The sequence below is a fragment of the Ovis canadensis genome, chromosome 3 (assembly GCF_042477335.2).
Source record: "Ovis canadensis isolate MfBH-ARS-UI-01 breed Bighorn chromosome 3, ARS-UI_OviCan_v2, whole genome shotgun sequence".
NCBI classification, from domain to species: domain Eukaryota; kingdom Metazoa; phylum Chordata; class Mammalia; order Artiodactyla; family Bovidae; genus Ovis; species Ovis canadensis.
In genome coordinates, this window is record NC_091247.1 from 158,340,009 (window position 1) to 158,364,964 (window position 24,956).

At 38.5% G+C, this 24,956-nt stretch overlaps 1 long non-coding RNA gene across 3 annotated transcripts in view; it reads left to right on the forward strand.

Annotated features, from left to right (window-relative positions):
- The window catches only part of LOC138437422 (uncharacterized), a 75,505-nt gene that overhangs the window by 280 nt on the left and 50,269 nt on the right, over positions 1-24,956 (forward strand). Inside the window, exon 2 of one of the 3 annotated variants that reach the window (XR_011255956.1) lies at positions 13,824-14,552. The exons of the other annotated variants lie outside the window; for them this stretch is intronic. This is a non-coding gene — a long non-coding RNA (uncharacterized lncRNA). Of the gene's footprint in view, positions 1-13,823; positions 14,553-24,956 lie in introns of those variants that run through there. 3 annotated transcript variants of the gene reach the window in all.

Below are 24,956 nucleotides of genomic sequence, written 5' to 3' on the forward strand. Positions count from 1 at the left end.
TCAGTCGGCATGTTATACTGGGTTAGGGTATGATTGGCTGAAGAAATTTGTAGCTTCCTTATTGGCTCCCGTGTGAGGAGTGAATGCTGGGATTTGTAGTCTGGCAAGGCAGCCGCGCTGGCTAAAACCTTTGGAGCGCGGCGGGCGAGGTTGCTGCTGCAGGTTCGAATTTTCTCGTACAGCTGTTTTTGGTGTTATGGGGTGTATGCAGAGCTAGGCTGCTGCGGTCTGGGCAGGCGCATTGCGGCTGAATTGATGTTCTTGGCAGAGGCCTAGTAGCGACTTCTAACACCAATCCAGGAATGGGATAGTTCCCTCATTCTCAGAAAGCAACCAGTGCTTCTGCTGGGTCTCTCAACGTGCATTGAAGAACCAGACCCCTAAAGCTAGAAGGGCGTAATAAAACCAGCGACCATGACCGATGATTGTATTCGGGGCTTACTCCTTTTGTTTAGAATTACTAAACGGTTACCCTCTGTGTGCAGCATTTGTGGAATTGACAATCCGGCAGCTATTTCATTGTTGCTTAAAACACACAGACAGCAATCGGGTATCAGATACCAAATCACGTGTGAAGGTGGCCAAGTTTTTATCGCCTTCATTCGAATTGAAGCTAGCTAAAAGGCCTTCCTAAGTAAGAAGAGAGAGAAAGCCTAGTTAGGAGACGAGGAAAATTCTGTCTCAATCTGTTATTGCTCCTCTTGGGAGAAAAAAAATTTACTGACTTCTACCGAGTGTTAAATCTCAACATTTCTCTACCGTTCTTTCCTATATCACCAAATGTTAATTTAGTGTCTTAGAAAAGACAGACATAGGCAATAACAAAGTAGATGAAACATTATCTGTTTTCATCATTCACATTTAAATGTCATCTCATTACTTGTTTACCATTTTGTATTCTTTAATACTGCTTTCCTCCGCAGTAGTACCATATCTCTTCCCTCGTTTTACTCAAGTCTGCTATTACTAGGTCCATGAGTACTTAAGCCATAATTCCTTTCTGCTCTAAACAACCTTTTCAGAGTATTTAATATAAACTATACACATACCACACATCACACACAAGCTACTCATTTAACTTGTGTGAACCCCAAGGCCTAAAATCTCAATAATTTAGTGATAATCCCCTTTTTTTTTAGCCTGAATCTAAGAACTCTAATAAGTCTCATAAATCTAATAAGTCATGTATCTGCCTTTTATGTGTATAAATTCTTTCATTTATCAATTTACAACTGAACTATAATATTTGTAGTAAGACAGCTTAAATTTAAATTCTGTTTACTGCTACTTATTAACTGTCTTAGGCAATTCATTTTAAGCTCTCTGAGCCTCTGTTTCTTCAATGGTGACACAATGATGGACAGACTGTTTCTCCATAGGGCTAGTTTAAGGGTCAAATGAGCCATTGTCTTAGTCTGCCAGAATTGCCATAACAAAATTGGGTGACTTAAACAAGAGAAATTTATTTTTGCAACAGTTGTAGAGGCTGTAAGTCCAAGGTCAGGGAGCCAGTAAGGTTGGTTTCTCCTGAGGCCTTGGCTTGTAGACAGCCACCTTCTCACTATGGCCTCACGTAGCCTTTTCTCTATGCACCTACATTCTCCTATCTCTTTGTCATATGGACACGAATCATAGGGCCCCATGTTTTATCCTCATTTAACCTTAATTACCTCTTTAAATGCCCTATCTCCATATACTGTCATACTGGAGGTTAGGGCTTCAACATATGGATTTGAAGAGGGGCAGAATTCAGTCCATAGAAATATCCCATATAAAGTGCTCAGCACATTGTCTGAACATAATAATAGCTAATTTTTTTGCACTTGCAAAGGTCATGCAAAGCATCTTATAAAAGTTGACTATTATTATTATATTCTCTGTCTTGTCCCTGTCCCAAACCGTCCTACCTAACCAGTTTAGTTTGCCGAAACTTTGTTTTTGTGGTGCTCCACACCAATTTTATAAGTTCCCTGGGTCTCTGCTACTGAATAAAGTCCAAATGTTTGCAATCAGTGACTTCCTTCATCTGTCCCTAATCCTTTCTGATCTTTCTCCTACTATTATAATATAGGAATTGCTCAGGAATTCTGCTTATAGGAATCTGCTTTTTAAGTATGAGAGACACAGAGAGGTTAAGAAATTTGACAGAGATAGCAGTGAAGAGCAATCAGGATCAAAACTCAGGTAGTGTTGCTTCAGAACCCATGCCTCCAAACATCTATACTGGAATGCCTCTCACCTCCCCTGTCTCCCTTTCTAAGATCTTGAACCAATCATCATGTTTATATGCTAGCCTCCAGCTACAGTGTAAGTTCCTTAGAGTTTATACCAACTTTATTTATTTATTTATTTTTATACCAACTTTAAATCTCTTCTGCTCCATTCATGTTCTTACCCTGTGACAAATTCATAGTAGGCACTCAATAGTGCTTAATTTTATTTTGTATTCTTGACCACTTAGAGGTTTGATTTGTATATCACTGAGTATAGCTTGTCACTCAACAGTGGGAAAATGTTTTGCTTTAAGAATCTGTAAATGCTAAATTAATGATAAGTGCAAAAGAAAATAAGTCTAGATAAGGCTATCTTCTTAGAATTTTCTTTTTGGTTAGTAGTTACAATGCAAAACTGAGGCAAGAAATTTGATTTTTAAACAAATGGGGTCTTTCTAGCTGTTGGGAGGTTCTTCAAATATAAACCAGTAGTTTAGCTTGTTTCTCATTTATTGAGTCTACACTGTGCCAGACACACCCTCCTGTCTATATCAGGACCACCTTGGAAAGAGAAGATTTAAGGAGAAATGTGGTTATTAAGTTCACAGAGTGATGAGTCTTTCCTCCTCGTCCCACTCAAAAATCGAAAAAGAAAAACCCAAACAAGAAAACAAAAGAAAGCCACTCAGAGAAAATGAGTCTCTCTGTATGAAGAGAAGGACTTGAAAAGCTTTGAGGTTTGCCCAAGGTGTTATTCCAGATGAAGGAAAATATTTGACAGAGTGCATCAGAAAGCAGTAATTGGAAAACAAAACAAGAGAGAAAAAGTTCATATAGGTACCCCAAAGCTTCAGATTATTCATCCTTTGGTTGGCCACTTATTAATCTATACCTATTTGAGGAGGTCAGAAGAGAAATGGAGGCTAGAGAGGGATATTGCATTAAAGCAGCTGCATTCCCTCTTATTTTTAAAGATACCCACCAAGAGTGGGTGGCAGTCACCCCTTATAGAAGTGACTTTGTTACCATTATCCTTCCAGTGCCCTCCATTTAGTGTGTCAAGGATGCACATGTCTCCAGTGGGCAAACTAAACAACTCCTTCCAAATTATTGATAAGTTGGCTTGAGTGCCCTCTCTCTCTGCCATATGAAGACACAGAAAGAAGGCAGTCACCTGCAAGCTAGAAAGAGAGCTCTATGGAATTTTGTTATGGTAGCCCAAGCTGACAAATAAAAGTCTGCAGCCACCTGATATATTCAAGCATAGAATTTCTTAAGGTCCTGCCTATTACCATCTCAAGGGAAAGAGTACCATAAAACATGTTTTGGTAATCATTGTTCCATTGCTATTTTTTTTTCTGAACTGAATGCTGAACTGGTGATGTGGAAGAAGAGAGTCTTGGTAGAGAATAAGTTTAGTTGACATTTATCTTAGTAAAGCCTTATGCCAAGTAAATGTGAACTGTACTTACGTCATACATTTGCTGTAAATTGAGTTCTGTACTTACTTACACTTACTGTAAATTGAGTTAAAGGAACTAAGGAAAATAGAGCTATTTTTTCAACTAGTTATTAATTTTTGAAATATAATTGTTGAATGTCAAAGCTGATCTGTTAATAAGGGGGGTAAAGGGCAGTTCTGATTTGTGTTTCAGTACCGGAGAAGGCAGTGGCACCCCACTCCAGTACTCTTGCCTGGAAAATCCCATGGATGGAGGAGCCTGGTAGGCTGCAGTCCATGCTAAGAGTCAGACACGACTGAGCGATTTCCCTTTCACTTTTCACTTTCATGCATTGGAGAAGGAAACGGCAACCCACTCCAGTGTTCTTGCCTGGAGAATCCCAGGGACGGGGAAGCCTGGTGGGCTGCCGTCTATGGGGTCGCACAGAGTCGGACATGACTGAAGTGACTTAGCAGCAGCATGGGGTCACTGAGGGTCGGACACAACTGGGCGACTTCACTTTTACTTTTCACTTTCATGCATTGGAGAAGGAAATGGCAACCCACTCCAGTGTTCTTGCCTGGAGAATCCCAGGGACGGCAGAGCCTGGTGGGCTGCCATCTATGGGTTCGCACAGAGTCGGACACGACTGAAGCGACTTAGCATAGACAGCTTTGCACACAAATGAACAGAGACAAAATACTTCCTATTACAGATCATTTGTCAGTACTGAATTCAGCTTAGATGCAAAAGGAAGTAAATGCTATACAACACTTAAGATTTATTTCCATTTGATTGAAAACACTCCAACAACTAGAGTTTTTCCTATAATCTACTGTCTTCTATATAACTGATAGAAGTTCTTAATTTTTAGTGGCACTCTAGATCAAATTTAATTGTCATTCTGTGAAGGAATTACTCTTTTAGAGATAGAAATATGTTTATATCATTAGATAAAATCACAAAGATTAAGTCACAAAGTTTCTTCACTTGGAGTATCTTCCATTTCTTTTTCACTTTTGACTTTTATAGTAATATTGACCACCATCTGGCATTTTAAAATTATAACATTTTCTGATATGAACTTATAAAGGATTTTCAGACAACTAAAAATAGAACTTTATAAATGTAAAGCTGGTTATCAGTTTTGGCAGAAGGATGCAGAAGAAGGGGCTAGAATTCAGCAAATGCTGCATTTTGCTATAAATACAGATGTTTGCTGACGATGACTTGTCCTGTTACTTTAAAAGATAATCTGCTTACTACCAAGTGAAAGTTTTAATTTGAGGAGGGGAAAAAGGTGTGAAAGACTAAAGAGAAATCATGAACCCACAGAATCAGGAATTGGAAAAAAATCAGAAAAAATAAAATTGAGGCAGGAGAAAATTATTAATTTTAGTGAAAACGAATTTAATGAAGTGGTACTGAGATTCTCTCAGCAATGAATATTTATACAATGAAATTAGTCCATTATTATTACTTATACTATCAGATAAAATGGTAAAAATATAACCTTCTAGAAAAAATGCCAATCATAAAATATATTTTTTGCTCTTATCATTTTGGAAAATACAGACTTTTCTATGTGACCAAGTAAACTCTCTTTGTACTTCATGGAGAATTCAATAAAATTTTTCATCAATTTGTAAGTGTGAGAGCTTTGTTATAATGGATGTAGTTATTAACATTTAAGATATGGTGCAACCTAGAAGTGGTTTAGAAGAAAATGTTTATTGATTGAGGCAAACTATTACTTTTAACAGTATAACCAAAGCTTAACACAGGAAAAAATATTTGCAGAACATTTATTTGACAAAGGACTTGTATTTAGAACTCATATAACTCCATAATAAGAAGACAGAAATCTATGCTTAAAAATAGGAAAAAGATTTGAAAGACACTTCACTGAAGAAGCTACAGGATGACAAATAAATGAAAAGATGCTCCATATCATTAGTATCAGGGAAAAATAAAGCTACATGAGACATCACTACATGTTTATTAGAATAGTTAAAATCAAAAAGAGTGATCTTACCAAGTGTTGGTGAGGATATAGCAGAACAGGAACTCATGCACTGCTGGTATAGAACAGTTTGGCAGTTTCTTAAAAGCTAAAGTAATCTACATATAACTCAGGTATTCCACTCCTGGGTGTCTACCCAAAAGAAATGAAAGCATATGTCTACACAAAGACAAGAACATGATTTTGTCTTACCAGATTTATTTGTCATGCTAGACTGGAAACTACCCAAATATTTGTCAACAAGAGAACAGATAAGCGCATTGTGATGTATCCTTACAGTGGAATACATCATAGAGATAAAGAGGAGCAAAACATTAATACACACCCATGGATGAGTCTCTGAATCATCATTCTGAGTGAAATAAGTCAGAGAAAAAAACATACATAATCTGAGTCTATTTTTACATAATTTTAGAAATTGAAAACCTATCTGTAGGGACACAGAGCAGATCAGTGGTTGCCTAGGAATGAGTGTGGAGACAGGGACAGATTATTAAGGGTTCCAGGACAGTCTTGGTATTGATGAAAATGTTTTTTAATTGCAGTAATGATTTCACATGTGTATAGATATGTCAGAACTCATCAAAGCATGCACTTTAAATGTATGTTTATCAAATGTCAATTACATCTCAGTAAAGATGCAAAAATAATGATAAAAACAGAAGCCAAGTTATTTAAAAACAAACATATTTAGAATACAAGAGTCAAAGTAACTTTAGTCTTCTTTTGTTTGACTTGAGGCATAAGAAAAATAACAGTATTATCATGACAAAAAGCAAGAGATTTTTCCTCCAAAGGAGCAGCAAGGAATTGTATAAAAAGAGTATATATTTCATATATATATTATAAATGATGGATAGATACTACCTATAGTTTTATACATTTTATATACTATATTTATGACAAAGATGTTTATGTGCTAATGCTTCACTTAAAATTACTTAGTATAGTCTCCCAAGGCAACAGAAGTAGAAACAAAAATAAACAAATGAAACCTAATCAAACTTACAAACTATTGTACAGCAAAGGAAACCATAAACAAAATGAAAAGGCACCCTATAGATTGGGAGAAAATATTTGCAAATGGTACAACTGATAAGGGCTTAATTTCCAAAATATACAAACAGGTCATAGAGTTCAACAACAAAAACTACCCAGTCGAAAAATGGATAGGAGATCTACATAGACACTTTTCCAAAGAAGACCTACAGGTTGCCAATAGGCAAAAGAAAAGATGCTCAACACTGCTAATTATTAGAGAAATGCAAATCGAAATTACAATGAGGTATCACCTCACAACAGTCAGAACAGGCATCATTAAAATGTCTACAGATAACAAATGCTCCAGAGGGTGTAGAAAAAAGGGAACCCTCCTACACTGTTGGTAGGAATGTAAATTGGTGAAGCCACTATATGGAAACATTATCGAAGTTCCTACCACAATATTGTAAAGTAATTAGCCTCCAATTAAAATTTTAAAAAATATAAAAAAGAGTAACTATAGAGTTGCCGTGTGTGTGAAAGTTGCTCATTTGTGTGACTCTTTGCGGCCCCATGGACTATACAGTCCACAGAATTCTCCAGGCCAGAATACTGGAGTGGGTAGCCTTTCCCTTCTCCAGGGGATCTTCCCAACCTAGGGATCAAACCCAGGTCTCCCACATTGTAGGAGGATTCTTTACCAGCTGAGCCACAAGGAAAGTCACAAGAGTTGGCATATCATCCAGCAATCCCACTGCTGGGCATATACATAGAAAAAACTATAACTCAAAAAGATACAGGCACTCCTGTGTTCATAGCAGCACTGTTAACAATAGCCAAAGACACAAGCAATAACCTAAATACCGTTGACAGATGAATGGATAAAGAAGATGTATATACAATGGAATATTACTCAGCCATAAAAAGAATGAAATAATGCCATTTGCAGCAACATGGATGGACCTAGTGAAGTAAAAGACATACCTTTCCTTTTCTGAAAGTAAAGACAAATACCACATGATATCATTTAATGTGGAATCTGAAATATGACACAAATGAACAGCTACAAAACAGAAAACAGACTCACAGACATATAGAGAACAAACGTGGTTGTCGAGGGGGAGAGGTAGAGGGGGAGAGAGGTGGGGGAGGGATGGATTGGGAGATTGAGGTTAGCAGATGTAAGCTATTATATAGAGAGGGAATAAACAACATCCTACTGTAAGCACAGTGAGCTATATTCAATGTGTGTGGTTAGTTGCCCAGTTGTGTATGATTCTTTGCAACCCCGTGGACTGTAGCCTACCAGTCTCCTCTGTCCATGGAATTTTTCAGGCAAGAATATTGGTGCAGGTTGCCATTTCCTACTCTAGGGGATCTTCCTGACCAAGGGATCAAATCCTCATCTCCTGCATTGGCAGGCAAATCCTCTGCCACTAGTGCCACCTGGAAACCCAACTATATTCAATATCCTGTGACAAATCATGATGGAAAAGAATATGAAAAGAATCTATATACATATATGTATTATTGAATTACTTTGCTGTACAGAAGAAATGAACACATTCTAAATCAACTGTAGTTCAATTAAATAGTTAAATAGATCTATTTATAAGCTATTAGTTTTCTGAACATATAATCAATTATTTTGTCTGTGTTCTACTCCCATATTTCCAATGGTTCTGGCACATTTCTGCTTAGATATTGCACAGTTACATTACATTCAATATGTTATACATATAGCCAGTTGATTCAGAGTGTAGGCCCTGACTCACAAAGACCTAGGTTCAAATCCCGAATATAGCACTGAATCCATCATCTGGACAACTCCTTTAAAATAGAATAATGCTAATAGTACCTAGGGTTGTATGAGATGAATGTAAAATGCTTGGCACAGCTACTTTATAAATAATAACTATTATTAAAAGCCAAAATGATTTTTCTCCAAAAAATGAGCCCTCTTGCCTACCACGGCACTTCTTCTCATAGGTCCTACAAATATTCCCAGCTCTTGGATGGAAAATCTTGGGAAAATATTTAAATTTTCTATTTTTCTATATTCATCATCTATATTCACTTCAACACCAGTTCTTCATTAAAATATCACTTAGATTTCCCTTTCTAATAAATTCCTGATACAATTAGTCTCTCCACGCACTCCTCAGTTTACTACCATATAGCATTCATTAAGCCCTTGCCACACTAGATGCTAGCTGGGTGATTTAGATAAGTTACTTAACCTCACTAAACTTCAGTTTTCTCCACTGCAAATTGAGGATGACTGTATAATGCATTTAAAGTCCTTTTTACTGTGCCTGATACAAGAGTAATTGCCTGAAAAATGGGAGTTACTTTTACTATTTCCTAATTCGATTCAATATTTATAATTAATGGTCATTTTAGCTTCTTTGGTTGTCCCATCTCACCATCGCTTCATTGATTTTACAGTTCACAGAATCCTCTAAACATTTCCATACCTTGTACTGGACTGTGGTTATTCCACTTGTCACTCCCTCCTTATCTTTCACAATTAGTGTATTCCAAATGATTCTCAGCTCTGACTGAACTTAGAATCAACTGAAATGCCTCTTAAAAATACTCAGCCTGTACCCAAAACCAATTAAATAAAAACCTCTAACTCTAATGTGCAACTGGTTTTCAGAACCACAATTTTGTTTTACTTGTTTGTTTTTGGTTTTGTTGTACATGTTTTGCTTTGTTTTGTTTGGCATTTAATTATAAGATTTGCTTTAGGTTCTGAAGATCTTGGAGATGGGCATGGCAACCCACTCCACTATTCTTGCCTGGAAAATCTCATGGACAGAGGACCCTGGTGGGCTACAGTCCATGGGGTTGCAAAGAGTCAGACACGACTGAAGCGACTTAGCATGCATGCACTGAAGATCTTATTTGCATCTTGTCTTTACCATGAGACATTCTAGCTATTCCTTGCAGTTACTGAGTTTCTGCAAATTTAAGCGTTGTGCAGCAATACCCTTGACCAATTCATTGGTAAAAAAGAGAAAGAAATAAGATAATAATATAAATCCTGGAGAATTAATGAATGAATGAATGCTGAATTAATGAGAAATTCATTAATTTCCTTAATCAGCACATCGAAGAATATCATTAATCAAGTACTTTAATTATAAATCCACATAAGTGCACTGATGATACCTCTTAATAACTGCAAACATCATCCCTTCTAAATCTACAAATGATATTTGGAGAGAACCTGTCAAAGGACTCTATATATTATGCTGCTGCTGCTGCTGCTAAGTCACTTCGGTCGTGTCCGACTCTGTGCGACCCCATAGACGGCAGCCCATCAGGCTCCCCCGTCCCTGGGATTCTCCAGGCAAGAACACTGGAGTGGGTTGCCACTTCCTTCTCCGATGCATGAAAGTGAAAAGTGAAAGTGAAGTCACTCAGTCGTGTCCTACTCTTAGTGACCCTATGGACTGCAGCCTACAAGGCTCTTCTGTCCATGGGATTTTCCAGGCAAGAATACTGGAGTGGGGTTCCATTACCTCCTCCGTATATATTATAATCCTATCTAAAACTGATATGAGGTTTTTCTGGTGAGATTTTCTTAATAAATCTTTTATCTTCCTAATCCCAGTTTTCCTTCCTCAGTTCTTAAAGACTCAACAATTTATTCTAGAGTTTTACTGGGAGTCATAGCAAGCTCTTGATCCCATAGTTTTCAGTCTCTCTCTCTCTCTCTCTCTCTTTTTTTTAATCCTATATTTTAAGCACCTTTTCAATTCTCTCCAAACTCCTAAAGATTACCAAGAACTTCCTGGTGGACTGAGATTATATCCTTTGATATCCTGAGATTATTGTTCACCCAAGCCTGAAAATAAACAAGAGCAGATGAGTATTTTTCACAATTTTACTGTGTTAATTTCCATTTCTTCTTATTACCACTAATTTTATTCTTTACAAGTGATGATGAATCTTCATAGAAAAGACAGAAACATACTTAAGGAGTTAACAGTTAGAGAGTTAAGTAATCGACTTAACTTTCTCTATTCAGTAGCATTGTACCATTCACCCCAGTGGCATTCTTACACACCATTCTTGTTTCCTTTACTTATAAGAGTCATTTTTCTTGCTGTTAATAGTTTTCACAAGCTTCAGAATCTTCTGGGCTTTTAGCCTCACTGACATTTTCATATATTTCTTGCTGCTTCTCAAAATTATTCCTTCCTTCTTCTGAATCTTTCCCTCATATTTCTTTTCATATTTTTTCAAAAGTCTTTTAAATATAAATTCATGTACTCACTGGAGACTTCTCTGTGCATTCATATCTATAATTTTATATTCCTCCCCTTTTCCCTTTCATCACTGTCAGTCAGAGGTTGGCAAACTTTTTCTGTAAAGAGATAGACAGTAAATATTTAAGGTTTTCTGGGCCTGCAGTCTCTGTGGTATTTACTCAACTCTGTCATTGCCGCACAAAAGTAGCCATGGAAGATAAATAAATGAGTGATTATGATCTGATAGAACAATATTTATGGGCACCTATCTTGGGCTTTTATATACATTTCACATGTTATAAAATATTCTTCTTTTGATTTGTTTAGTATCTTTTAAAAATCTATTTTCAGTTGATGAGTCTTATCAAAACAGGTGATTGGGTGTAATTCACATGTAGGCTGTAGTCTTTCAGCTCCTGCTAAAGAGGAGTCAAAGTGTTTAATACACATTACAGTCAGTAGGGGAAAGTGATAATAATAAAAATAATCACGTAAATAAACTCTACTCTCTCTTAAACACATTTCTGTTGGAAACTTGTGGGTCAAATTATATCTCCCTAAAAGAGATGTTCTTTTTTCAAATACTAACATCTAGTATTTATGAAATACAATGACTAGATTTGGGTCCACAAAGGCCTGGCATGGTCTTGCAGCTTCTAGCACAGTACCATATACAAAATGAGGAATCACAAATGTTTGGTAATTTGAAATGATAAATGCAAAAAGAGCTACTTTGAGTATACGTATTCACATTATATACATATTTAATGTATAGTTTTAAAAGTCATTGCATTGGCACTTGAAAATTATATTGTTCTTTAAAATATATTTTTGTCAGTTTTTTTAAGGAAAAAATATGGAAAGGAATATGGAGTAAAAGTCAGGGATTACAATAGTGTACTATTCTAGAGAAAAATATTAGGAAACAATACAATTTAGGTGGAGAGATACTGAAAATAAGAGAAATTTATCACTTGAGAGAATGGGCTTATATTATATTCTATGTCTAAAATTTTTGTTCTTCTTTGACTCTTCCCAAAACACAATAGATGGTTAATGATACATTAGTGGTCAGATGGTTTGATGCTACAATGCTACCACGCCAGGCCTTAAGGGATCCCACTGTAGTGACAATACTTCATAACATGCTGTCTGCAGAAGGGTTTGGACTCTGCAGTCAGTCAGACTTGAGCTCTTCTTTGATCTGTCATCTACAAACTGTGATCTGGGGCAAAATAGCTGATATTATTTTTCAGGCTGATGATTCCAAATGCAACAACATACAACATGTGGACTAGAGGGAAGTGACTAGTTCTGACTATAGTGAGGACAGATTTCAAAGTAATAGAGAAGGAAATAAAATTAGAGGGGGACTTTGAAACACAGCTAAGACTACAGAAGGTGGAACTGGAATGAGCCCAGGAGAAAACAAAATGTTCTTTAGTTTATAAATAAAACACCCATTGTTTTAAAATATTTATCTTATTATTTGACCTAACTGTTTAAGTAATATAAATGTTATTTCATGACTATATGTATATACCAATCTGCTATTTTGTTGTGTATATTTTATGAAATATCCAGATGAATATGCTGTGGAAAGTGCTCTGATTTGATATAACCCAAAATATATATATTTTAAACTATCATATATAATTAACCAAAAATTACTTTTAAAGTAAAAGTTGAGGAATTCCACACGTTAGTCCCATGCCTATCCAGTAGTTTTTTTTTTTTTTTCAATTTGTATTAAAATCTTCAGTTCAGTTCAGTTCAGTCGCTCAGTCGTGTCTGACTCTTTGCGACCCCATGAATAGCAGCACGCCAGGCCTCCCTGTCCACCACCAACTCCCGGAGTTCACTCAAGTCCATCAAGTCGGTGATGCCATCTAGCCATCTCATCCTCTGCCGTCCCCTTCTCCTTCTGTTCCCAATCCCTCCCAGCATCAGAGTCTTTTCCAATGAGTCAACTTTGCATGAGGTGGCCAAAGTACTGGAATTTCAGCTTTAGCATCGTTCCTTCCAAAGAACACCCAGGACTGATCTTTAGAGTGGACTGGTTGGATTTCCTTGCAGTCCAAGGGACTCTCAAGAGTCTTCTCCAACACCACAATTCAAAAGCATCAATTCTTTGGTGCTCAGCTTTCTTCATAGTCCAACTCTCACATCCATACATGATTACTGGAAAAACCGTAGCCTTGACTAGACAGAACTTTGTTAGCAAAGTAACGTCTCTGCTTTTGAATATGCTATCTAGGTTGGTCATAACTTTCCTTCCAAGGAGTAAGCATCTTTTAATTTCATGGCTACAATCACCATCTGCGGTGATTAATCTTGTATAACCCTAAATCTATTTTACTGGCTGCTCTCAAACTGGCTTTAACTTTGTTTTGAGCAGAATGTTTTCCACAATATGACAAACAGCTTAGATACCAGGAAAATTCTTTTTCACCATTGCACACAGCCTCTAGAAATATTGTTCTTGAGAAAATGTGATATCTTTTTCAAGTATTGCCTCATCCTATTCCTAACAATTAAAGACATCAGGATAGTTGCTAATCAGTGGACTTGTAGATTTGAAAGAAAGCACAGGTTAGCCTGTACTTGTCCTGTCCAGGCCAGCAGTCCACTCAGTGGGAACAGGGTAGATGTGTGCCCTCTGGAGATTATTCAAAACAATCCATGGAGATACAGCCAGAAAGTAGGAGAAATTTGCTTTACATATTTGTATTTAAAAATTCTACTTGTAGAAGTTTTATTATGTGCATAATTTATTAGTATAACAACATGTATACAGTTTGTAAATGAATACATCACCCGTGTTGGAGAGATGTGTTTGGGTATGCAACTAAAAACACTGAGTGGAGGTTAGTCATTACACCCCCTTCTTCCCATTTTCCAGATGCAGCATCAGTCCAAGAGAGCCTGGATTACATCATTCCATGGGCTGTGGGCACATGCCTGTGCTGTTGTCAGAAGCTGCTGTGGTCCTGAAATGCTGCAAAAGGAGAATTTGTGCCTTTTAAATCTTGGGTTCTGGGGATTATGCCAGGACTGGTTACACAGCAGGAGAAAGCCACACCCATGATGTCATTCAACATATCTTCTCCCAGAGACTAGATACTGTTGTGAGCTAGATTTGGACTTTTGTACTTGCTTCATGGGAATAGGTATTCTGTTTTGCTTTGTTTTGTTTTAAACCTCAGATTATCCCATATCCCATGGCCCTGGTTTTAGTAAATATCCTTGTACTGCTCTGATTTTTCAGCTTGAGGTTGTCAATAACAAACAATAGTAACTTCATAATGGGACAAAGTGCACTGTTGTTGTTTGTTGAATCATTTTGCATCTCACAGAAAATGTAATGGATGATAGTGACAGGCTTCTTTCACCTGCCATAGCTCCAGAAGAGGAGGACTTTAATCTCAACTGCAGAAACTGTTAGTTAACTCTTCCTGTGGGAAGCTCCAGACCCCCACCATCACTGCCACCCCTCCCCCACCCTCCTCCCCCACCCTTTAGCCCTCCCCCAAAATAGGCTGTTAATGAGAGAGCCTCTAAATTAGGGGAATGAAGGATGCTCTGGTTGATTTTTTTTTTCTGGAATAAATTTTAGTTAATCTAAGAAAAATGCTTTTTAACCATTTATATTAAAAATGACTTCAATAAACCTGACCAAGGAAGTGAAAGATTTATATACTGAGAACTATAAAACATTAATAAAGGATACTGAAGATGATTTAAAGAAATGGGAAAATATCCCATGCTGTTGAATTAGAAGAATTAAAATGTCAAAATGACCATACTATACAAGGCAATCTACAGATTTAGTGCAATCCCTGTCAAATTACCCATTACGTTTTTCAGAGAACTAGAGCAAATAATTCAATTTATATGGAACTGTAAAAGACCCAGAATTTCAAAAGCAATCCTGAGGAAAAAGAACAAAGCAGGAGGCACAACCGTCCCACACTTCAGAGAATACTACAAAGCTACAGTAATCAAAACAGTGTGGTATTGGCATAAAAACATATAGATCAATGGAACAGAGTAGAGAAACCAAAAGCAAACCCACACACTTATAGTCAATTAATCTTTAATAAATAAGGTAAGAATATACAATGGGGAAAAGACGGTCTCTTCGGAAAGTGGTGTTGGGAAAGTTGGACAGCCACATGTATACCCATAAAGTTGGAACACAGTCTCACACCATATATAAAAATAAACTCAAAATGCCTTAATGACTTAAATATAAGACTCGAGACCATAAAACTCCTAGACTAGAACATAGGCAAAACACACTCTGACATAAATCATACCAATGTTTTATTAGGTCAGTCTCCCAAAGCGATAGAAATAAAAGCAAAAATAAGCAGATGGGACCTAATCAGACTTACCAGCTTTTGTGCAGCAAAGGAAACCACAAACAAAATGAAAAGACAACCTATAGCTTGGGAGAAAATACTTAGGAATGATGCTACCAACAAGGGCTTAATCTCCAAAATATACAGCTCATTTAACTTAATAACATTCAAAAATAACCCAATCAATAGACGGACAGAAGACCTAAATAGACATTTCCCCAAAGACAACATACCAAGAGGCACATGAAAGGATGCTCAACGTCACTAATCATTCAGTTCAGTTCAGTTCAGTTCAGTTGCTCAGTCGTGTCTGACTCTGTGACCCCATGAATCACAACACACCAGGCCTCCCTGTCCATCACCACTCCCAGAATTTACCCAAACTCATGTGCATTGAGTCGGTGATGCCATCCAGCCATCTCATCCTCTGTTGTCCCCTTCTCCTCCTGCCCCCAATCCCTCCCAGCATCAGAGTCTTTTCCAATGAGTCAACTCTCTGCATGCGGTAGCCAAAGTATTGGTGTTTCAGCTTCAATATCAGTCCTTCCAATGAACACCCAGGACTGATCTCCTTCAGAATGGACTAGTTGGATCTCCTTGCAGTCCAAGAGACTCTCAAGAGTCTTCTCCAACAACACAATTCAAAAGGATCAATTCTTCAGCGCTCAGCTTTCTTCACAGTCCAACTCTCACATCCATACATGACCACTGGAAAAACCATAGTCTTGAATAGATGGACCTTTGTTGGCAAAGTAATGTCTCTGCTTTTTAATATGCTCTTGCCTGGAGAATCCCAGAGACAGGGGAGCCTGGTGGGCTGCAGTCCATGGAGTCGTGAAGAGTCGGACACGACTGAGTGACTTCCCTTTCACTTTTCACTTTCATGCATTGGAGAAGGAAATGGCAACCCACTGCAGTGCTCTTGCCTGGAGAATCTCAGGGACAGGAGAGCCTGGTGGGCTGCTGTCTATGAGGTCACACAGAGTTGGACACGACTGAAGCAACTTAGCAGCAGCAGCAGGTTGGTCATAACTTTCCTTCCAAGGAGTAAGCATCTTTTAATTTCATGGCTGCAGTCACCATCTGCAGTGATTTTGGAGCCCCCAAAAATAAAGTCTGACACTGTTTCCACTGTTTCCCCATCTATTTGCCATGAAGTGATGGGACCAGATGCCATGATCTTCGTTTTCTGAATGTTGAGCTTTAACCCAACTTTTCACTCTCCACTTTCACTTTCCTCAAGAGGCTTTTTAGTTCCTCTTCACATTCTGCCATAAGGGTGATGTCATCTGCATATCTGAGGTTATTGATATTTCTCCCGGCAATCTTGATTCCAGCTTGTGTTTCTTCTAGTCCAGCGTTTCTCATGATGTACTCTGCATAGAAGTGAAATAAGCAGGGTGACAATATACAGCCTTGACGTACTCCTTTTCCTATTTGGAACCAGTCTGTTGTTCCATGTCCAGTTCTAACTGTTGCTTCCTGGCTAATCATTAGAGGAATGCAAATCAAAACTACAATGAGGTACCACCTCACAGTGGTCAGAATGGCCATCATTTTAAAGTCTATAAACAACAAATACTAGAGAGGGTGTGGAGAAAAGGGAGCCCTCCTACACAGTGGGAATTTAAGTTGGTGAAGTCACCATGGAAAACAGCATCAAGTTTCCTCAGAAAACTTAAAGGAGAGTCGCCATATGAACCAGCAATCCCACTTCTGGTTATATATCTGAACAAAACTACAGTTCAAAAAGATACATGCACCCCTATGTTCATAGCATCACTATTTAGAATAGCCAAGACATGGCAACAACATAAATGTCCACTGATAGGTGAATGGATAAGGAAGATGTGATACATACATACAGTGGAATGCTACTGAGCGCCCCCCCCCCCAAAAAGAGTGAAATAGCGACACTTACAGCAACATGGATGGACCTAGAGAGTAGGTCAGAAAAAGAAAAATACACTATGATATCCCTTATATGGGGAATCTAAGACATGGCACAAATGAACCTATCTGTGAAACAGACGCACAGCCATAGGAAACAGACTTGCCCTTGCCAACAGCAAGGGGTAGGGCGCGGGTGGAGGAGGGATGGAACGGGAGTTTGGGGTTAGCAGGCACAAACTATTATACATAGAATGGATAAACAATAAGGTCCTACTGCATAGCACAGGGAACTATATTCAATATCCCAAGATAAACCATAATGTAAAAATATTTTATCTATATAACTGAATTACTTTGCTGTATACCAGAATTCACACAACACTGTAAATCAACTATACTTCAGTTTAAAAAATGACTTCAAGATATTATAGCATATTTCATTACAGTAAAGATGACCAAGTCTCTCTCTCTCTCCTTTTTTTTTTCCTGATAAAGTATTTTATAGGGATTCAGGATTACTATTCTTTATACCAAGTTTCAATCTCTAGAAGTATAGCAGTAGGACAATACACAGCGTGCATTGACCTCAAGGAAACATTTGACGTTTAGGGACTGCTTTCACAAGATATTTAAACTGACAGCCTGTTCTTATCATCTGCCCCTTTCTCTGAAACTATGTCACTGTCAGACGGTCATGGTTATATCGGGGTGGGGGTCTGTTATGCCTCGTTTCACTCTAACTGTTCTTTTTAGTGACCAGTATCTTAAAAAGCAAGTCTAAGGAGAATGATTATTTAACATTATGAAACATTTAACCTCTTTCTGATTCCATTTTCTGACTTTTCATGTGAAAATTTAGCACTAAGGACTTTGAGAGTATTTTTCATAATTTTTTTTTTCACCAGGAAGGGCATAAATTCTCTAATACAAAAAATAGAGAGAGATTTTATAGCTACAAGCATTTGAAATTTTTAGGCATACTGGTAACTTAATTTTCTTCTTGGTTTCCAATTTCTGCCTACACATGCTATCAAGTTTGTTTTATATATTGAGCCCACTGCTGAGTACACATAATCTCAGAGATGAAAGGGTTTATCATCTACAGTACAAGAAGTAAGACATACAGTACTTATTTATCTTGGGTACTCAGTAGTGGTGAGCCTACACTTGCTTCCAGTTTTTTCAGAAAGAAGTATTTCACCTTAAAGGTGAACCCAGATGATATAATTTCTGTACTAGTTATGACGTTGTTTGAGTGTTTTTGAACAACAGTCTCTCCTAAAATTATTTCCTGAAGAGTAAGCAAAAAATTCAGCCTTAAAAAAAAATCATCTAATAATTTTTTCAACAGTGGGCACTAGTATGATAACTTGTTAGAATATGAGGTGTTTAATAAAATTTTTGAGTAATAATGTAGAATGTTGCATCTTTTTATACAGCTTATGTGAAAAAACTGGCCTTTCAACAAATACATAATTATATAGGGACAGTTTATGATTTTAAGATATAAATATCATTTTGCGTTTGTTCTTTGAAATTTCTAAATTGTTATTTGGTAGCACAGAGCATCATGACAGAAGTAAAATGCTCTCAAGTGGGAGCATAAGGCAGTATTAAGACTTTGGAGTTGGACAGAAATGCGTGAGTTAGAAAAGAAGATCTAGCTTAACTAGCCTATTTAATATAAGAATAATAACTTCTAGTTCGTAGGTTTATTGTGAAAACAAAATGGAAACATGCAGATACAGAACCACTCACCACCTGGCAGGTGGGTATGCGTTCTGCTGGAGGAGACATCTGACAGTGATGTTGTGCTAACCTGTTGAAGGTCTTAAAACTGTCAAAGGACCATACCCTTTTCTGGAGACTGAGAGATTGTGAGAAATAAGCAGTAGTGTTTGTATGTGGGGGGAAAGAAAGGTTGCTCTCACCCTCTGAATGTTTCCTCTCTTCATCTGCAGTATTCAGCTCTGTAGTTCAGAAACAGAGCAAACTATTCTCAGAAGTTAAAACGCTTAATGAATGTCATTCCCATGGAAACTTCTGAGGAAGTCATGCTGATCAAGGGTAATTGATGATGTATAGAGTCAGATGCAAAATTCAGCTCTCCCTGCTTTTCAATCTATGTCTGCTTCTTTTACATCCATCAGGGATTCAGCCTGGCCTTTGCCTGTGCTCATAAGAAATACAAAAGATACTTAGCTTATTATGTTCACAAGCAGAACTTAGTCTTTATTCCTGTTGATCTCTACCAAATCACTTCACAAGTCTTCTTCATAACATACTCCTATACTTCTGCACTTGTGTAAAGCTTTGGGCCAAGAGACAAGCAGTTCTAACCACAGTGCAGTAACTGAATACAGTTTTGTCTTCATTTTTAGCAGTCATGATAAAAGAAAATTCAATTCTGTCAAATAGCTTAGAGAGTGGTTAGTCACATCAGAATTCCTTTATCATTAGCTTCTTGAAGAAAACAAAGGGCTGGTTGAGAGGCATGAAGTTAAAATGTCAGGGGCTCGTAAGCAATGAAACAATGGAAAAATAATCAATTTACAAACCTTTTAATTTACAGAGAGTTTTTCAGGGCAAATTTACCTCTGTATACTCCTGGATCTCTTTCAATTTGCTTTAATAACATTAAAGAGCTTTTTATAGACTCAGTATATAAATGATTCTGCTAAAAATATAAATATTCAGAGTCAAGTTGACTTTAAAATCTCTTTCATATATGAAATGAAACCAACCCCTGGGGGATGTCAACTAAAAAAATGCACCTAAAAAAGTTGAGAATTATGTCTTATTCAGCAGACTTTCTGAGGACTTCAAGCCCAAGAGAAAACCTCTCTGCTCAGAGACACTGCTCCCAAGAGGTAGGCGAGGAGTCAGGATATAGAGAAATTTTGCATCAAAGGCCAGGTAGTCTGGAACTTCAAAAGATTACTGTTAAAGAAAACTAGACATCTCACGTTGATGAATTTAGCATTTTTTCTGTGAAGATGCCCGAGCAGGGCTCATTGACATCATTGCTTTGATATGCACCTTAGCTCTCTCTAGCCAGAATCCTCTCTTTTCCCATCCTGACTCCCCTCAGGCTGTAGTGGCTGATGGCTTAAAGGCCACAGCATCCTTAGTTTGCTTATATGGCTGGCAACATTTTTCATTCACAGGGGCAAGGGTGAACCAAAAACACAAAAGGGGTTCTTATAAATAAGGAGAAATATTCAGAAAACATGGCAAAGAAGTTTTTGCTTCCTCATCAGTCTTTTCAATCAACATCTAACTGAAAGTCAATGACCTGAGTGGTTCTGGAGTCTGGTGGTATCAGAATCAGTTAGAGGATTAGTCTTCAGCATGGGTTGGCACAGATCTTGCTCTCAGCTGTGCATCACTTTGTTGCTTTTGAACCGGGTTAAAATAACAGTTAAGAATAATTGTTCTTTGCTTGAGCTTAATGACATCACAGAATTTTCTAGTTTTGCTTCTGGGCCACTATCAGCTTACTGATTCAAATGAATTAGGACATGTGCTATGACAGACCAATCAACCCCAATATTTCTTTTTTACAATCTGAACTCCACAAAAGTGAACACTTAGAACTATGGGCTTTTGACAAGAATCTTATGCAGTATAGAAGAAAAATATCACCCAAAGCAGGGATTTTCAAACATACTTTTTTACCATGTCACATGTTAAGAAAAGTACTGTATATCTCAACTCAGTGCAAGCAAACTTGTAGATGTAGTTGGCGCATATCCATGGATTTGCATCCTCTGACCAACCAATTGTGGATCAAAAGTTTGATATATACAGTATATTTGATATATTTTACAAATGTGACTGTATATATACACACATAGGCATGTGTTAAAAAAATTTTACACAACATGATAGTTACCAGTTAAGTTTTATTGGGGCCAAAATGAGGCCTGCAGCCTGGGAGATAGCATTTCAGATAGCTCAGAGAAACTGCTCTGAGGAGGTGAGGGAAGGAGCTAGAATATATAGGAGTTCTGCAACAAAAGGCAGGTAGTAAGGAACAACGAAAGATTACTGTTAAAGAAAGCAGATATCTCAAGTTCAGAAATGTAGTGCTTCTCTGTGTATGAAAGATGTAAGAGTCTGGGCTCACTGAAATCTTCCCTTTGATTTGCACCTCAGCTATCTGGGGGCTTCCCTGCTGGCTCAGTCAGTAAAGAATTCGCCTCACCTGCAATGCAGGAGACCTGCCCTTGACCCCTGAGTCAGGAAGATCCCCAGGAGAAGAGAATGGCTACCCACTCCAATCTTCTTGCCTGGAGAACCCATAGACAGAGGAGGCTGGTGGGCTACAATCCATGAGGTCACAAAGAATCTGACATGACTGAGCTACTAACACCTTCACTGGCCAGTATCCTGTTTTCACATCCTGAGTTCCTCAGGGCTCATCATATGGAGTGGCTGCAGGGAGTGACTGCAGTCAGATGGCTACTAGATGGCAGGTATTCCTTCCTTTCTGAGTTCCCTCAGAGCTCATTGGCTCATCATCCATGGTGGCTGCAATTGCTGGTGACTGTGACGTCTTTGTTTACTAACACGGCAAGAAATAAATCACTGCGGAGTGACCATAGCCATGAAATTAAGAGATACTTGCTCCTTGGAAGGAAAGCTATGGACTGTAGCCTACCAGGCTTCTCCGTCCATGGGATTTTCCAGGCAAGAATACTGGAGTGGGTTACCATTTCCTTCTCCAGGGGATCTTCCCGACCCAGGGATCGAACTCAGGTCTCCTGCATTGGAGGCAGGCATTTTAACCTCTGAGCCACCAGGGAAGCCCATAACAAACCTAGACATTGTAATAAAAAGCAGAGACATCACTTTGCTGACAAAGATCTCTATAGTCAAAGCTATGGTTTTTCCAGTAGTCGTTTACAGATATGAGAGTTGGACCATAAAGAAGGCTGAACCCCAGAGAATTGATGCTTTTGAATTGTGGTGCTGGAGAAGACTCTTGAGAATCCCTTGGACTGCAAGGCGATCCCACCAGTCAATCCTAAAGGAAGTCAGTCCTGAATATTCATTGGAAGGACTGATGCTGAATCTCCAATACTTTGGCTACCTGATGCAAAGAGCTGATTCATTGGAAAAGACTGATGCTAGGGAAGATTGAAGGCAGGAGAAGAAGGGGACTACTGAGGATGAGACAGTTGGATGACATTACTGACTCAATGAGTTTGAGCACACTGTGGGAGATAGTGAAGGACAGGGAAGCCTGGTGTGATGCAGTTCCTGGGGTCACAAAGAGTCAGACATGACTTAGTGACCGAACAACGCCAACAATTCCATTTCTCGTATGTGTGATACTATGATTTCTAAGTAAAAAATATATATGTGGTCTTCCCTTTCTGGCAGAGAGCTCCTAAAACTGTTGGTATTTCCTAAGTACTTGAGTGCAATCAAGGTGTCTCTTGTCATGTTAATAATCTGACTCCTGGAAAGCACCTAAGAATGGGAGTTGGTTGCCTGCATAGTCTATTGTGTGATTAGAGTTGGTTGCCTGCACTGTCTATTGTGTGATTAGAGGATTGGAACTTTCAATCCCACCCCTCCCTTAACCTCCAGGAAAGAAGAGGGGCTGGAGGTTGCATCAGTCACCCATGCCCAGTGAATTAATTAATCATTCAGCCTGAGGTAATAAAGCCTCCATAAACAGCCAGAAGAATGCAGTTTGGAGAGCTTCTGAGTTGGTGAATACATGGAGATTTGGGGAGGGTGGCCTATCTGGGGAGGGCATGGAACACCACACCCATTCCCCACACCTTTCCATCTCTTCCACCTGTCTGTCTCTGAGACATCTACTCTTATGAAAACCTGGTTATCTAGTCAGTAACGCCTTTGACTGTGTAGATCACAACAAACTGTGAAAAATTCTTAAAGAGATGGGAATACCAGATCACCTTACCTGCCTCCTGAGAAATCTGTATGCAGGTCAGGAAGCAACAGTTAGAACTGGACATGGAACAACAGACCAGTTCCAAATCGGGAAAGGAGTACGTCAAGGCTGTATATTGTCACCCTGCTTATTTAACTTATATGCAGAGTACATCATGAGAAGTGCCAGGCTGGAAGAAGCACAAGCTGGAGTCAAGATTGCTGGGAGAAATATCAATAACCTCAATAACCTCAGATATGCAGATGACACCACCCTTGTGGCAGAAAGTGAAGAAAAATGAAAGAGTCTCTTGATAAAAGTGAAAGAGGAGAGTGAAAAAATTGGCTTAAAACTCAACATTCAGAAAACTAAGATCATGGCATCTGGTCCCATCACTTCATGGCAAATAGACGAGGAAGCAATAGAAACAGTTCAGTCAGTCGTTCAGTCTTGTCCAACTCTTTGCGACCCCATGAATCGCAGCACGGCAGACCTCCCTGTCTATCACCAACTCCCGGAGTTCACTCAGACTCACATCCATCGAGTCAGTGATGCCATCTAGCCATCTCATCCTCTGTTGTCCCCTTCTCCTCCTGCCCGCAATCCCTCCCAGCATCAGAGTCTTTTCCAATGAGTCAACTCTTCGCATGAGGTGGCCAAAGTACTGGAGTTTCAGCTTTAGCATCATTCCTTCCAAAGAAATCCCAGGGCTGATCTCCTTCAGAATGGACTGGTTGGATCTCCTTGCAGTCCAAGGGACTCTCAAGACTCTTTTCCAGCACCACAGTTCAAAAGCATCAATTCTGTGGCACTCAGCTTTCTTCACAGTCCAACTCTCACATCCATGCATGACCACTGGAAAAACCATAGCCTTGACTAGACGGACCTTTGTTGGCAAAGTAATGTCTCTGCTTTTGAATATGCTATCTAGGTTGGTCATAACTTTTCTTCCAAGGGGCAAGCGTCTTTTAATTTCATGGCTGCAGTCACCATCTGCAGTGATTTTGGAGCCCCCCAAAATTAAGTCTGACACTGTTTCCACTGTTTCCCCATCTATTTCCCATGAAGTGATGGGACCAGATGCTATTATCTTAGTTTTCTGAATGTTGAGCTTTAAGCCAACTTTTTCACTCTCCTCTTTCACTTTCATCAAGAGGCTTTTTAGTTCCTCTTCACTTTCTGCCATAAGGGTGGTGTCATCTGCATATCTGAGGCTATTGATATTTCTCCCAGCAATCTTGATTCCAGCTTGTGTTTCTTCCAGTCCCGCGTTTCTCATGATGTACTCTGCATAGAAGTGAAATAAGCAGGGTGACAATATACAGCCTTGACGTACTCCTTTTCCTATTTGGAACCAGTCTGTTGTTCCATGTCCAGTTCTAACTGTTGCTTCCTGACCTGCATACAGATTTCTCAAGAGGCTGATCAGGTGATCTGGTATTCCCATCTCTTTCAGAATTTTCCACAGTTTATTGTGATCCACACAGTCAAAGGCTTTGGCACAGTCAATAAAGCAGAAGTAGATGTTTCTCTGGCAGTCAGGTGATCATAATCAGGGAGCACTTCTGTCTGTCATAGCAGAAATTTGGAGAGATGGATGTGACAGAGCTTGGACCCAGAAAACTGAGTTTGTAGCTTCTGCTCCTTGTGTATTACACTGCCTTGAAAATAAAACATTTCACCTCTCTGAGCTTCAGACTAATAACAAACATATAGAGTGTTGTCATGTGCCAGATACAGTGCTAGGTTGTAAAAGACAAAGATGACTAAATAATAGTGCATACCCCTAACATAAAAATGATAAAACTAGAATAATATTCTCATAATTTTATTATGAGAATTAAAAGGGAGCAAACAGGGAATATCTAGC